General features: G+C 39.4%; 1 long non-coding RNA gene across 6 annotated transcripts in view; it reads left to right on the plus strand.

The window, feature by feature from the left end:
* The first annotated feature begins 6,243 nt into the window (after positions 1–6,243).
* The window catches only part of LOC137766464 (uncharacterized), a 78,796-nt gene continuing 71,247 nt past the window's right edge, over positions 6,244–13,792 (plus strand). For all 6 annotated transcript variants that reach the window (XR_011074328.1, XR_011074330.1, XR_011074329.1 and 3 more), the window contains exons 1-2: positions 6,244–6,351; positions 7,536–7,700. This is a non-coding gene — a long non-coding RNA (uncharacterized lncRNA). The remainder of the gene's footprint in view (positions 6,352–7,535; positions 7,701–13,792) is intronic.

A 13,792-nucleotide genomic window follows, 5' to 3' on the forward strand; every position in this document is an offset into this window, starting at 1 on the left:
AGGAGCCACACTTTCCGTCAAAGGCTTTTGCACGAGAGCTCAATCTCAGAGATGAACATTACTGTATAAAATGAGAAAAAAATCACCAAATAAAAATAAGGCACCATAGCTCATCAGAGAAGGAATAAAGGCCTAATGGTCTACAAAACTCAGTTTGCTGTGTACTTACTAACTTAAATAATCTATTACCAGCCTATATTCTCCCCTAAGAGACATTCTTAATAAAGTGGACAAAATTCACTATCCTTTCTACTCATTCTGAATCAATTCTTATAACTCAGTCAGCTAAGCAGTGTTATTATTAGTGTGTCTATAAAATTTGAGAAGACAGGGTCCCCAGGAGTCCAGATATTCTGAGCCTATTCTTAATGCTGGGCTCCCTCTACCAGGGGAATCATGGTCTTAAATATAATGGACTATGAGATAAGATTTTGGAAAGACACAATAAAAATGCTAGAAAATATGGGAAATGAATTTTGGTCAAGGGATCAAAGTTGTTCTTCAGCCTAATTTGAAGAGTAAAGAATTAAAAGGTGGGAATTGGGAATTCCCTGGAGGTCCAGTGGTTAGGACTCAGTGCTTTCACTGCCGAGGGCCCGGGTTCAATCCCTGGTTGGAGAACTAAGAGTTCTAAAGGGTTAAACATTCTCAGAATGATGATTCACTTCTAGTACTAAATGATTCAGTGATTCACTTCTAGTACTAAAGAATGGTAAAGAGCAGCAACTATGCTAATTCTAAATAACAATGGAATAACAAGTCCATAGTAAGCACTTTCTATGTGTTGGGCATTGTGCTTAGTTTACAAATATATGTATATATTTAAATATATATGTACATATGTATGTATGTATTATGTATATGTAATTGTCCCAAACTAATAAGCAGTAAAAGTAGCCCACGCCCTTAATCAATAAACAACTCTTGAGTTTTGCCTTTTTACATATGGGCCCTAGAAAAAGGAAGAGGTCTTTTGCCTCCCCCACCATACGTATAAGACAGCTGGTATGGAACCTCATTCATATCATGTATCCAAGGAATGCTAAATGAACTGCTGCTCTTGTGTATAAAACCACATAAGACACCGATGGACCAAACTCAGTATCGTGGGATACAATACAAAAATCTGTTTTCTGGGGCTTCCCTGGTGGCGCAGTGGTTGAGAATCTGCGTGCTAATGCAGGGGACACGGGTTCGAGCCCTGGTCTGGGAAGATCCCACATGCCGCGAAGCAACTAGGCCCGTGAGCCACAATTACTGAGCCTGTGCATCTGGAGCCTGTGCTCCGCAAGGGGAGGCCGCGATAGTGAGAGGCCCGCGCACCGCGATGAAGGGTGGCCCCCACTTGCCGCAACTAGAGAAAGCCCTCGCACAGAAACGAAGACCCAACACAGCCATAAATAAATAAACAAAAAAATAAAAATTAAAAAAAAAAAAATCTGTTTTCTAGTCTTACTCTAAGGATTGCTCTAACCTGCTCATAGTTCTTTACCTAGAACTAGATACTAGAGTTTTTCTAAAACTTAGTCATTCATTTGTACCCTTCATGATTTTTGCCATATCATATATTATCTAGACCATTATTTTTCTTTAAATCAAGTTATTGTTTAATAGTTAAATTAATAAAAGGAAATTTTATATCATTGTATAAAATAAATCAAAGGAAACAATAAAAATACACAGAAAGTCATGAAATTCATTCCATTCTAGTTAAATATTGTTGCTTGAGAAAATTGTAGCCTGAAACCTACGCTCTTTTTATTAAAAAAAAAAAAAACAGATTGGGAAGTTCTAGAAGACACTTAGCACTATTCTGAGACTTATTCCTTGACGTAATCAGAAAGGTTGAAAGAGAATCGAAAAGAATCTCACTTTGTGACTCATTGTTATTTCATGCTACATGAGTGTGCCATTTAAAATCCTCTCTCCCACTGTCAACAGCAAGTGCCTTACCTTTTGGGAATCATTGATGTGAGCCTATTACCTATTAACTTGAAGTATTGGTTAGTTAAGCTTGAAACTCATCACAAGTTACTACAGTTACACTTGGTTAGGTACCAGTTTCTGCACTAGGTATTTCAAAGTGCAAAACAGGTTTAAAGTTGATCCAGTCAGGGTATTTTTCAGGCAATGGGAAAAGATGCACATACATTCTAATGGGGCTTGGAAAGTGGTAAAAGCAGAGGTCTGCTCTAAGACCCCCAGGCACTTTTCTCGGCCCACATAAATGCTGCCCATGGTTTAAGGCCAGGATTCTCAAGCTTTATGTGCCTAAGTATCATCTAAGGAGCTTGTTAAAATGTGAATTTCCAACCTCACTCCTACAGACTTTGATATGGAAGGTCTGGTGTGAGGGAGCTAGTGATTCTGATGTAAGAGGTCGAAGAATGATACCCTGAAAAACTCAGGAGAAGGGAAAAGTAGGTTCCAATTTGGGAGTTGGTAGCAGGAGGGAGTCAGATGGTAGGGATGGAACTGGTGCTCTGAGTGTAAGTCTAAGGGATACTGCAGGGGAAGAAAGAAACAGGAATGGAGAGGTGGAATTCTGGACAAATATGGTCTTGCCTTTTAAGTGAGCTCTAAAAGCTATCTTTTACTACAGTGAGAAGAATTAGGCTAAAGAGGAATGTCTCAAGGGACTCAGGGTATCCAGGTACCAATGTATACCAATCTGTAAGGCTTCTTGAAATAAAAAATGTTCAGGATAAAGTAATAGGTTATATTCTATGGAGATCTGAAGGAAAACACAGTTTAGGTTAATGTTTGGAATAGAAGAGTCAATGTTTAGTGAGAGGGTTATCACAGTATGCTGAGGCATTTGTATTTCCTTAAAGTTTACTGTAAATTGCTGCAAATAATGGCAACCTTTGTGTTTGGTGCTTTATCTATTTGGGCTTCCTATCAGCCCAAAGGTAAGGGCTGCAATTCCAGTGTCACAGATAAGGAAACTAAGATTCCGAGTGATAAAGTAATTTGTCCAAAGTTACATAACTGTCTCTCTTTATGATCATTTTAGAAAATGCTTTCCTATTAATTTGTATTTAGGTAGCTGTTTGAATAATTAGCTCTATTTTTAATAGAAGCATCATAATTGGGCAGGGAAGGCAGGCTTAGCTTGGCTTCCTCTCATCTCAGTTATATGAGCTGCACCCCTTTCAAACTGAGGGGATGTGGCTCAACAGTTCCTTCCATGGGGTAGAGGGTCATTCAAATAGGAGGAGATAAAAAAGCACATGTGTTGATGAGATCACTCTTATAAACACAATGAGCAGACATCTGAGTGCTGTAATGTCCTATTTAGCAAGGGTGTTTCCAAGCTTTAGACTGGCCTCACCCACTTCCTAAGCCAGTGATGACCAAGCCCAACCCATGTGACGGCCCCTTTGGGTAGATTAACTTCACCTCCTTCTCCCACATGTTCTCTGAGTCGCTCACTTCCATTATGTTATTCTCCTGGTCTGAGCCACAGCTGGTTGATGTTTTCCCTCTTCTCACCAGTTCTCACCTCTCCTCATGGCTTGCCCAGAAAGGCCAGGTCCATGTGCTTCTTAGGTGAAGGTTCATGGGTTACAACAACATGCTGCATGTCATTCACTCATTTACTTATCCATTCATTGATTGACTACAAGACTAGGTCAGATGGTGGGGATACCACTGTGAACCCCATTTCTGCCCTTAGGGAGTTTAGAGTCTAATTGGGAATATTAAATAAGTAATAACAATGGTGCAATGGGTGCTGTGAAAGAGGAGGCTATGAGACCATACGCCAAGGGCACAGGTGGAGACAGGTAGGAGTTTAAGCTGAGACCTGAACAATGAATAGTAAAAGTTAACCCGACCAGGGGAAGGTTTATAGGAGGAGAAGTTCTTTGCAGACAACAGTAGCATGGGTAAGGTGTCTGTGAGGGATGCATAGAGTGCAATTTTATCAACTGTCATGATTTCAGTCACCACCAATGTGCTAACAAGTTCCAAAAACCCATTTCCAGCTCATATCTCTCTCATCATATTTAATGTTGAAAGATTCCATAGGAAGTTTTGCTTATACATTAATCTTTCTCTAAAATAGGAGTAGAGATAAGATACTAGGTGATTTTCAGTTGTGAGTTGGGTGGGAAACATCTGGGCAGAAAGGTAGGTGGTAAGGCTTTTATCACATTTTGTGCCAGTCAACCTTGATGAATGGATTTCATAGCAGATGTACCATGACAGATTGCATTTCTTTAGCCATCCATTCTCATCCCTTAATCACCTTCTTCTGTCATATTATTCATTTCTGACCGTAGATTTTGGATTATTTCTGCTGTTTATGTTCTTTCCTTCCCCTTCTTTAACCATATATGGCTAAACCAAGGGGGTTAGTATCCCTTGGTTTTCAACCTCTGCTTCCCCTTGGCTAAATTTTCATCTGGTCTCCTTGTCCTGCTGTATTCAGATAGCCTTCCTTACCCTTGCAAATTCTCAAGCTCTTCCCTTTTTATGAAGGAATTGTGAGGCTACTTCTTCCTAACTCATATTTTTGGCTTTCAGGGAAGGACCTAGACATGTGTAAAGTCTTGTACCACCTTTGCCTCACATGATTCCTTGGATCAGGAATGAACATGTGTTTGTTGGGGCAGAACTTCTAATTCTTTGATCATTTTGGCTAGTGGTTCTGTCTTGAAGTTCTATCTTGTTTTTTAAAAGACTTCTTTTGTTCATGTTGACATACCACCTATAATATTATTTAACTGGTTCTTCGTTATACTTAAATTTATTTTTAAAGAAAATGGCATTATTATAAATGAAAAACTTGTATCATTTGCAAGAAATAATCTAAAAATAAATACAATGAAAGCAAAGTAACTCTATTTAATTTAAGCTACATTAAAACCTGTGAACTAGAGTTCTGTTAGGTAATACAGTGAAAGACTAATAACTGTTAGAGAGGAGATAAAAACAATTTAGCACCTAAATCCAACTTTCTCCTTGCTGTGATGTTATTTTATGCAGTGTCCTTTGTTCTTTGTGACCCCAGATCAGATTCTCACTCGGCCATGTATTCCACCTTTTGGGAAACACTGGTCTGGGCCATGTCCTCACAGCTGGGCTATGAATGGGTGTGTTTGAAGTAGACTTATGTTCACTTACGGCTGGCATAACATGGGAGCCCAATTAAGATCTCCCCTTGAGCAAAATATGGAACATTTTGAACAAAATACACAGAATAAAAAGAAGCCCCTTAAGTGGGTGGAGAGTGGAGCAAACATATGTGTTAGGTTGTCCGAGATAGGCCTGGTTTAGTGTCCCCTTTCATTTGCAAAAGTGTCTCAGATTGGATGATAAATTATATGTTCACCCGAATTAAGTGGCTTAAATATCACACGCACATAATGAATCACAGGCTTCAGAATACATTACTTCTTTATTCAGTTCAAAAGCTAATGGCAGAGAAGAGAAACTACAAACTAGGTTGGGGACTCACATGTACTTTATAGTTTTTCCAATAAGGTTACAGTTATTAGCAATTTCTGGCACTCTTCCACTTCCCTTTTCTTTAGCAGTTCTTTCCACATCTTCATGTAATTTCCAATTTTGTGTACTATGCTGTTTTGGACTTTCAGTCAAAACATTTACATTCTGGTAGAAGGAAAAACTTGTCATAAAAACATAAAGCCTGATAGGTTTGCTTGAGCCTTAAACCATGAATTTTTTTCCTCTCACTTAATTATTTTATATTTGTTAGGGAGGAGAGGAAACCCAAATATACTGAAAATGCCACTTCCTTTCCCCCTTTCCAAAAATTTCTGAGTTGCCAAAACACCAAAAATGTCTTGCACACTTTTAAAATACTTGAGCAGAAAGTTTCCATCCAGCAAGAGTCCTTTCACTTGAATCTGCTGCAAACTACCATTATGCACCAAAGCTCTCTGCTAGACTTAGATCATTGAAGACTAGGTGTGTCCTGTAGAGATGCTCCCAGTCTAATGAGTGATAGTTACATATTTCACAAAGCAATGTGATAAGGCTATTAGAGAAGCTTCCTGCCAGACTTTGTACTGTTTTCCTCACAGTTTTAGGGCCATTTACCTCACTTCTGTATTAGGGCTCCGAAGGCTGCCCAACTAGTTTCCCTCTCACCAGTCTCTCTAAGTTTTTGGAACACAACTTAAAAATAAACAGAAAATGTAAAACATTAATTTGTCTGACTCTAAGCTATATTCATTAACTTTCTCTCCAGAAGGTCAAAGGCAAGTGGTATTTGATGGATCCCCAGTCTGAATCCTTTCCTCAGGGACTTGTCTCCATGGAGTTGCTTAGAATAGTGGGGGTAAAACCAGGCGGCAAGTGACCCTCCGAGCATGACCCATGGTAAGTGAACTCTTATCCTAAGCCTACAGATGGGTTCATAGAGTGGAAGAGACCAACTGAGGATGCCCTAATGAAGTCCTTATTTCTCCCTCCTTGACTGATTCCATCTAAAATTGAGCAGCTCCATAATCCATAAACCTTGGATTATGGAAAAAAAATCAGCTCCCTGGTCCATCCACTGGATCACTGATTGAATTTGGGTTTCTTTACACAACTCAGACACCATGCATTTATGCTGTCCTTCTCCATTCCTCTGCCAGAGTACTTTCCTCACAAAGTACTAGCTTTTGTGCTCACTGTTGTCTTTTCATAAAGACACAATCCATGTGCCCCATCCCTCCCTTCAAGAAAATGATCTTAAGTTCTATTCATAGTAACTGAAAAAGAAATACTGATCACAGAAAGATGCCCTAGACATACAAATGATGTTCTAAATGACTTGGAATGTCCTAGAAGAGATAGAATGTTAAAAAAAACCTATCTGGCCTGAAACACACTAGTGACCTTGGAAATGGAATTGGACATAATGGACAGCAGGGAGACCGTAGTGTCTTATTTGAGGACTGGAATTCAGGTTCTAAGACCTCACAGGGACATGGCTGGTGGTAGAGTGAGAAGGAAGAGAGCAGATAGTGCTAAAGGAATATTCCAAGTCTTTTCCCTTCGGGCATCATTTTGAACATAAGAATGAAAGTGGAAAATCACCAGCTTCACAGGATGAAGGTTGCAAAAATGAAAGCTGCTGAGGCATCATTACTTCCTCTGTCTCCGGGGTTTCATCACAATGGCGTGGTCCAATGTGTTTAGAGTAAACAAAAGATGCTTGTTTTTAATAATTCTGATGCAGATAGAAGGTCAGGAATGTAGGCCTAATACCACACTTTGCTAGCATGAACCTGAGAAACACAGACTTATAGGATATGAAAGGCAGAGGATTTTAAAGATCATCAGTGTTTTCTCAAAGTGTGTGGGTGTAGGGGGGGCATCCTGATTGTCTGTATCACAATCAACAGGCTATCAGTAAATAAAGCAAATTCCTGTTGCCACAGAATAACAGAATCAGATTTTGCGGGGGGAGCTACAGGTCAGAAAGCCTACATTTAAAATAAACTGTCCAGCTAATTCTTATATACATTAAAGTTTGAGGCTCACTGGCCTAATTCACCCCTTTATTTACTCATCAGGAAACTGGGCCACTTCTCCAGCAAAGCCAAGCGGTGGCAAAATATGGATGAGACCAGAGTTCCCCTGATCTCAGTCCAAGACATCTGCTTAATGATTTGACGAAAAGACCTGGACTCTCCTACAGCAAAAATTACATCCTGTTTGCAAAGCTTCCAGTTTTGCAGGTACTTTGATTTTATCAGTAAGATCCTAAAGGGTGTGCATTCTTGCAAGAGGCTTTAACTTGCTGGACCAGTTGCTTAAATCCCTCTGCCAAACACCCTGATGACTCAGGATGAGACACCCTCTGGCAGATTCTCTTCATGCAGTCAGGGTCATGTTGGCTGCACTCTGTTGCATGATAACCACAGAGGTACAGCTGCTTTTACAGATTCTCCTGTGTGATAACAATGAAGAAATTTCCCCTGGGGGTTTCAAGGTATGCGCCCCTTGAGCCATTTGCCCAGAATGGCAGCTCCTAGAAATCTCCTGTGTGTTTTCTCATAGAGCTGCTTTGGTGCCAAAACAAATGTCCACACCTACACAGGTTGAAAACATTTTCCAACCTCACCTTCCAGTACATTATTTATTTACAGTAGTCCCCCCTTATCCAAGGTTTCAGTTACTCGCCGTTTTAGTTTCCTGAGGTCACCCGCTTAATTCCAGAAACAAACAATTCATAAGTTGTAAATTTCATGCCGTTCTGAGTAGTGTGATGAAATCTCACACTGTCCCACTCTGTCCTGCCTGGGACGTGAATCATCACTTTGTCCAGCATATCTAGCCTGGTAGTCACCTATTAGCTATCTGGTTATCAGATTGACTGTCGCAGCACTGCAATGCTTGTGTTCAAGTAACCCTTATTTTCCTTCATAATGGTCCCACAGCTCAAAAGGCACAGTGATCTGGCAATTTGGCCATGCCAAAGAGAAGCCGTAAAGTTCTTCCTTTAAGTGAAAATGCAGAAGTTCTTGACTTAATAGGAAAAAAGTCATATAGGGTTGCTAAGATCTACAGCAAGAATGGGTCTTCTATCTGTGAAATTGCGAAGAAGGAAAAAGAAGTTTGTGTTAGTTTTGCTGTCGCACCTCAAACTGCAAAAGTTACAGCCACAGTGCGTGGTTAAGTGCTTAGTTATGACGAAAATGGCATCAAATTTACATAATAAGATATTTTGATGGAGAGAGACCACATTCACTTAACACTTATTATAGTATATTTTATAATTGCTCTATTTTATTATTAGTTATTGTTGTTACTCTCGTATGGTGCCTAATCTATAAATTAAACTTTTTCATACGTATGTATGTATAGAAAAAAACATAGTATTTATAGGGTTCAGTACTATCCATGGCATTTTTTAGGCATTCCCCTGGGGGGCTTGGAATCTACCCCCTAAGATAAGGTGGGCGCTACTCCATTTATTTATTTATTTATTTATTTATTTATTTATTTATTTACTTATTATATCCTGGATATCTTTGTAAAAATTTATTTTGGATAAAGCATTCTGTTATCAAAAATAAGGCATTTGTAAAATGTTACTCTAAAGAGTGAAAGTGATTTTTGCCTTTGGGGATCTTCTGTGTGGGTTGCTGGGTCATGCTACAGACTGAATTGTGTTACCCAAAACTCATCTGTTGAAGCCTTAATCCTAAGTGTCACTGTATTTGGAGACGGGATTCTATAGGTAGTTAAGGTTAAATGCGGTCATATGGGTTAAGCCCTAAGAGGACTGGTGGCCTTGCAAGAAGAGGAAGAGAGCCCGTCTTCCTTGCTCTCCCTCCCTACAACCTGAGCATGCAGTGAGGGGAGCTGTCTGCAAGGCAGGAGGAGGGCTCTCACCAGAGACCCCCTGTGCTGGCCTCCTGATCTCAGACTTGCCGGCCTCCGGAACTGCGAGAAATAAATATCTGCTGTGTGAACCACCCGGTCTATGGTATTTTGTTATGGCGGCCGGAGCAGATTAAGGCAGTCGTGAAGAAGAGGTCTGGTTTCAGAAATGCACGGGAAAACACAGAAGTCTGGCCCCAGATAGACCCTTTCCTGGAACACGTGTTTCCCATCTCTTTGTTTGGTGTGTGCAGTCCCTGTTTGAGACATCCTGGCAGTGGGACAGTGACACCCCACTGGGTTCTCTGGGCTTGCCAACCATGACATGATGCACTGAGTTGTGCCATATTACATTCTTTTTTTCATACCTCTTAAAATTTTTAAAGTGTACAGTAAGGTTTGTTAACTACAGGCGTAGGGTTATACAGCAGATCTCTAGAACTTACTTATCTTACATAAGTGAAATTTTACCTTATATTCTTAGGACGGTATCTAACCTCTTGGATTTGTATACTTTATTTAATTACCTATTATCCTCAAACCTCTACAAGTGACTAGACCAATGAACTTAAGGTGACTCTTACTGCAGATAAGTTATGTCACTGACCCTCCTTTCTTTTAACCTCATACCACCAGAAAGTAGAGTTTCTCTATAACTGGGAGACCTGCCAGGCTGTGCCTTAGAAATTAGGAAGAGGAATCTTGTTAAAGTTATTTCAGGGGCAATGAGCTGATACTGGCATTAAAGAAAGAGAACCTATCCTAAGAAAGGAGGAAGTTAGTGAGTATACAGGTTTTTGTGGAGAAAAGAGGAGGAAATCAGGCCAGTGTGGCTGGGAAGTGGCCTATTGCCAAACTACAGAGAGACTCTCCAGAATTACTGACATGCCACAAAACCACAGGCGTGGAGACAGCATTCTCACAAGGAAAGAGGTTGAGCATAAGGTCACCCAAAGGCAGAGGAAAATATTTACTTTACGATTTTGAGTTGTTTTCCTTTCTTTAAACAAACTGTCCTTCAATTCCGTAGCAAAAGCTTTCTTCTGGTACTTCTGGTTTATGTGGATTTATTAGTGATTTACCTAGGAAGATGCAGCATCACACAAAGGCTCTTAATCTTCTCGCCAGGTAATGGTTAATGTCATATCACAACTTTGCAATATTGTAGTTGACCAATTAGTACATCAATTAGGGTTCTGTCATTACGTTATCTGTCAGGGATAATAACTTATTAATGTAGCATTTCCTCGATTACATCTGTCAGTTCCTTCTGGAAATTATGTGCTGAGCCATTGTCTTTCTTGGGGAATGTAATTTAAATATACTACTCAAAGATCAAATATATCACTTAGGTGTATGTGCTAATGATTTTAACAGAAATCTAAACCCTCACTTTAAGAGTTGTTTAGTACTAGCAACGGAGTCGTAAACGGGAACTTAAATGAAGAATTTGCTCTTATTGTATTAGTTATGAGAATTACAACCATTGAATCACAGTAACTGGAGAATACCTTAGAGTTCATAAACTGAACTCCATGAATTTTATAAATAAATACTTGGAGACTGGAGAGGGTAGAGGACTTCTCCAGGCTTTCTGGGTATTTAGAGCTTTTAAATTAGAGCAATAGTCCAGGCAGATTTTGTCTCCTTATAATAGTTATGCATGCAAGATGCACACATATTGCTTAGGAATATGTGTTAAAACCCAGTTCTGACTGAGGAGTGAAAAGAAAAGTGGCAGTGGAGGTGGAGGTAGAGGACAGCCTCCCCTTTCTGAGCAGAAATAGCTAATGTCATGCATACAAAGCCTTCACACTTGATTGCCCAAACCTCCAACTCTGCTTAGAAGATTGAGAAAGATCGTTTGTGGGTGGAACATCTGGATGGGGGCAGGCAGGCTCTGTGGTTTGCCTCTTCCTAAGGTGTTAGAAGTGGTATAATCTAGAGACTGTTTAATCCACTATGTTGAATCGGTTCCCTAAATCACAGGAAATAAATCAGATGCTTAGTTTGGCCACGGCTTTCTCACAATGGCTATACATTAACATTGCCAGGGGAACCATTAAAATCCCCAATGCCCAGACAGCTCCTCAGACCAATGAAATCAGAATTTCTGGGCTGGGACCCAGGCGCTGGCAGTTTTTAACACTACCCAGGTGAGTCTTATGTGCAGCCAGGACTGAGAACTATTGAGTTAGGCATAAAATCAGGCAAAAAAAAAAAAAAAAAAAAGGATTATTCATAAAATGTTCTTCCTACTAAGGAAGTAAAGCAACGTTTCAGTTAACTACATTTAGCAAATTATTCTCAGTTTTACTGGCACTGCCTTTGATCTGTGGAATTCATTTTTCTTTTACATAAGTCAATGCTTAAACCCTAATTTTCAGTTACAACTTGCATTACTTTCCCTCCCTAGGTCCTTTTTCTCAAGATGGAATGTGCTTTAATGATTTCCTAGTCAACAATAATGATCATTTATTAACTTTTTAATATTTGCCTGGCCCTGTCTTCTGCACTTTGTACACTTAATTTATTCCTCACGACAGAGTTATGCATTAGATTTTGTTATCCTCATTTTACATACGGAGAATTTAGCCTTAGAGAAGCTGCTAGTTGCCTCAACTACACAGCGAGCGATAACAGCTGATCTGACCTCCTGCACCAAGGTTTTTTCTATCCTGGCAAACCCTGTATTCTGGCAATAGCATGGCATCATGGAAAGATCCTGGACTAAGAATCAGCAAATGTGGGCTCTTGTCCTGGGTCTGCTACTAACATTTCAGACGAGTCCCATGCCCACTCTGGACTTGAGTTTCTTCTTCTTAAGAAAACAAAAAGGGGAAAGAAACAATAAAAGAACACAAAAAAGAACCCAATCACACAAGACTACAGTTTGTGTTATATAAAATTCCATTTATATGAAATTTCTAGAAAAGGCAAAGGTATACAGAGAGTACTTCGGTGGTTGCCTGGGGCTGGGGTGGGAGAGAGGATGGACTGGGAAAGAGGTACGAGGGAGCTTTTTGGTGTGCTGGGTGTGTTCTAAACTGGACTGTGGTGATAGCTGCATAACTATACATTTACTAAAAGTCATCTATCTATACACTTACAATGGGAGAAATGGTATGTAAATTACATCTCCATCAAGCTATAGAAAATGGTGCTGGGACTTATACCACAAATACTATTTGTAGCAGTTTCACAATTGGTAACTTTCACTGCTGTACCTTTATCATTTTGACCTACATTTTTAATGCACCCATTTTAAGTTGACAACTCTTGACAAAGGTAACCATCTAGGTAACCACTATTACAAGCAAGATATAAAATATTTCCATCCCCCTCAAAAAGTTCCCTTGTGTCCGTCCCAGTTACCCTCTACTCACCAACCCTGCCCCAGGCACCGCAGACTGGCTTTCTGTCACTATACATTAGATTCGTCTTTAACAGAGTTCCATAAAAATGGAATCAGATAATGTGTACTCTTTTGTGTTTGGCTTCTTTCACTCAGCATATTGTTTCTGAGATTCACCTATGTTGTTGCATTTATCTGTAATTCGTTCTTTTTATCGCTGAGTAGTGTTACATTGTATGACTATATCACAGTGTGTTCTTGGCTACTTATGAACAAAGCTGCTATAAACATTTGTGTGCAAATCATATGTGGACTTAATATTGTCATTTCTCTTGGGCAAATATTATAACTAGGATTCGTTGGATAACATGGTAAGTGTATATTTAACTTGTTAAGAAAATGCCCAACTGTTTTCCAAAGTGGTTGTATCATTTCGATTTCCACCAGCAGTGAGTGTATGAGAGTTTCAGTTGCTTCACAGTCTCCCCAACACTTAGTATTGTTCTATTTTATTAATTTTTATATTATAACCTTGAATTTGACTAAATTTGGTATTGTTCTATTATTTACAGTGACAAAACTCTATTTCTCATTAAAATTTTTTATTACAAGATTTTGAGGTTTTTCTCAAAAAAATAAGAAATACGCCCTACTTTGTGGAAGCTTAGTGTACAAATAAAGTCTTACAAATTGTCCTCAGAATTATTTTAAAAATTCAAATAAAGGCTGCAGTTTAGGAAAGTTCCCCCATAAAAACTTCAATTATATGCACTAAGATGAAGGTGGTACCAGCTGTAATTTTAAGTGGGGAATAAAAGTTTAAAATAGGGCAGAGTCTGGACATCTTCATAGAGTAGAGTTAAAACCATTTAGTCAACTGACGTGGGACGAATTTTTGGAGGTTTAGCCCTATTATCTGTGTACTCAAGCTGCAGATGGCATGTCACAATATCCTGAGTGGAGAAGAACACATCAGAGGGTTAGGGCCTAGCAGCATTTAATTTCTTGCACCCCAGGCTTCTTTCTTTATTTCTGACATATTGACCTGGACCTTGGTGGCTAATCATAGGAAATAAAAAATCTGCTAAA

The sequence above is a fragment of the Eschrichtius robustus genome, chromosome 6 (genome assembly GCF_028021215.1).
Source record: "Eschrichtius robustus isolate mEscRob2 chromosome 6, mEscRob2.pri, whole genome shotgun sequence".
Classification (NCBI taxonomy): Eukaryota; Metazoa; Chordata; class Mammalia; order Artiodactyla; family Eschrichtiidae; genus Eschrichtius; species Eschrichtius robustus.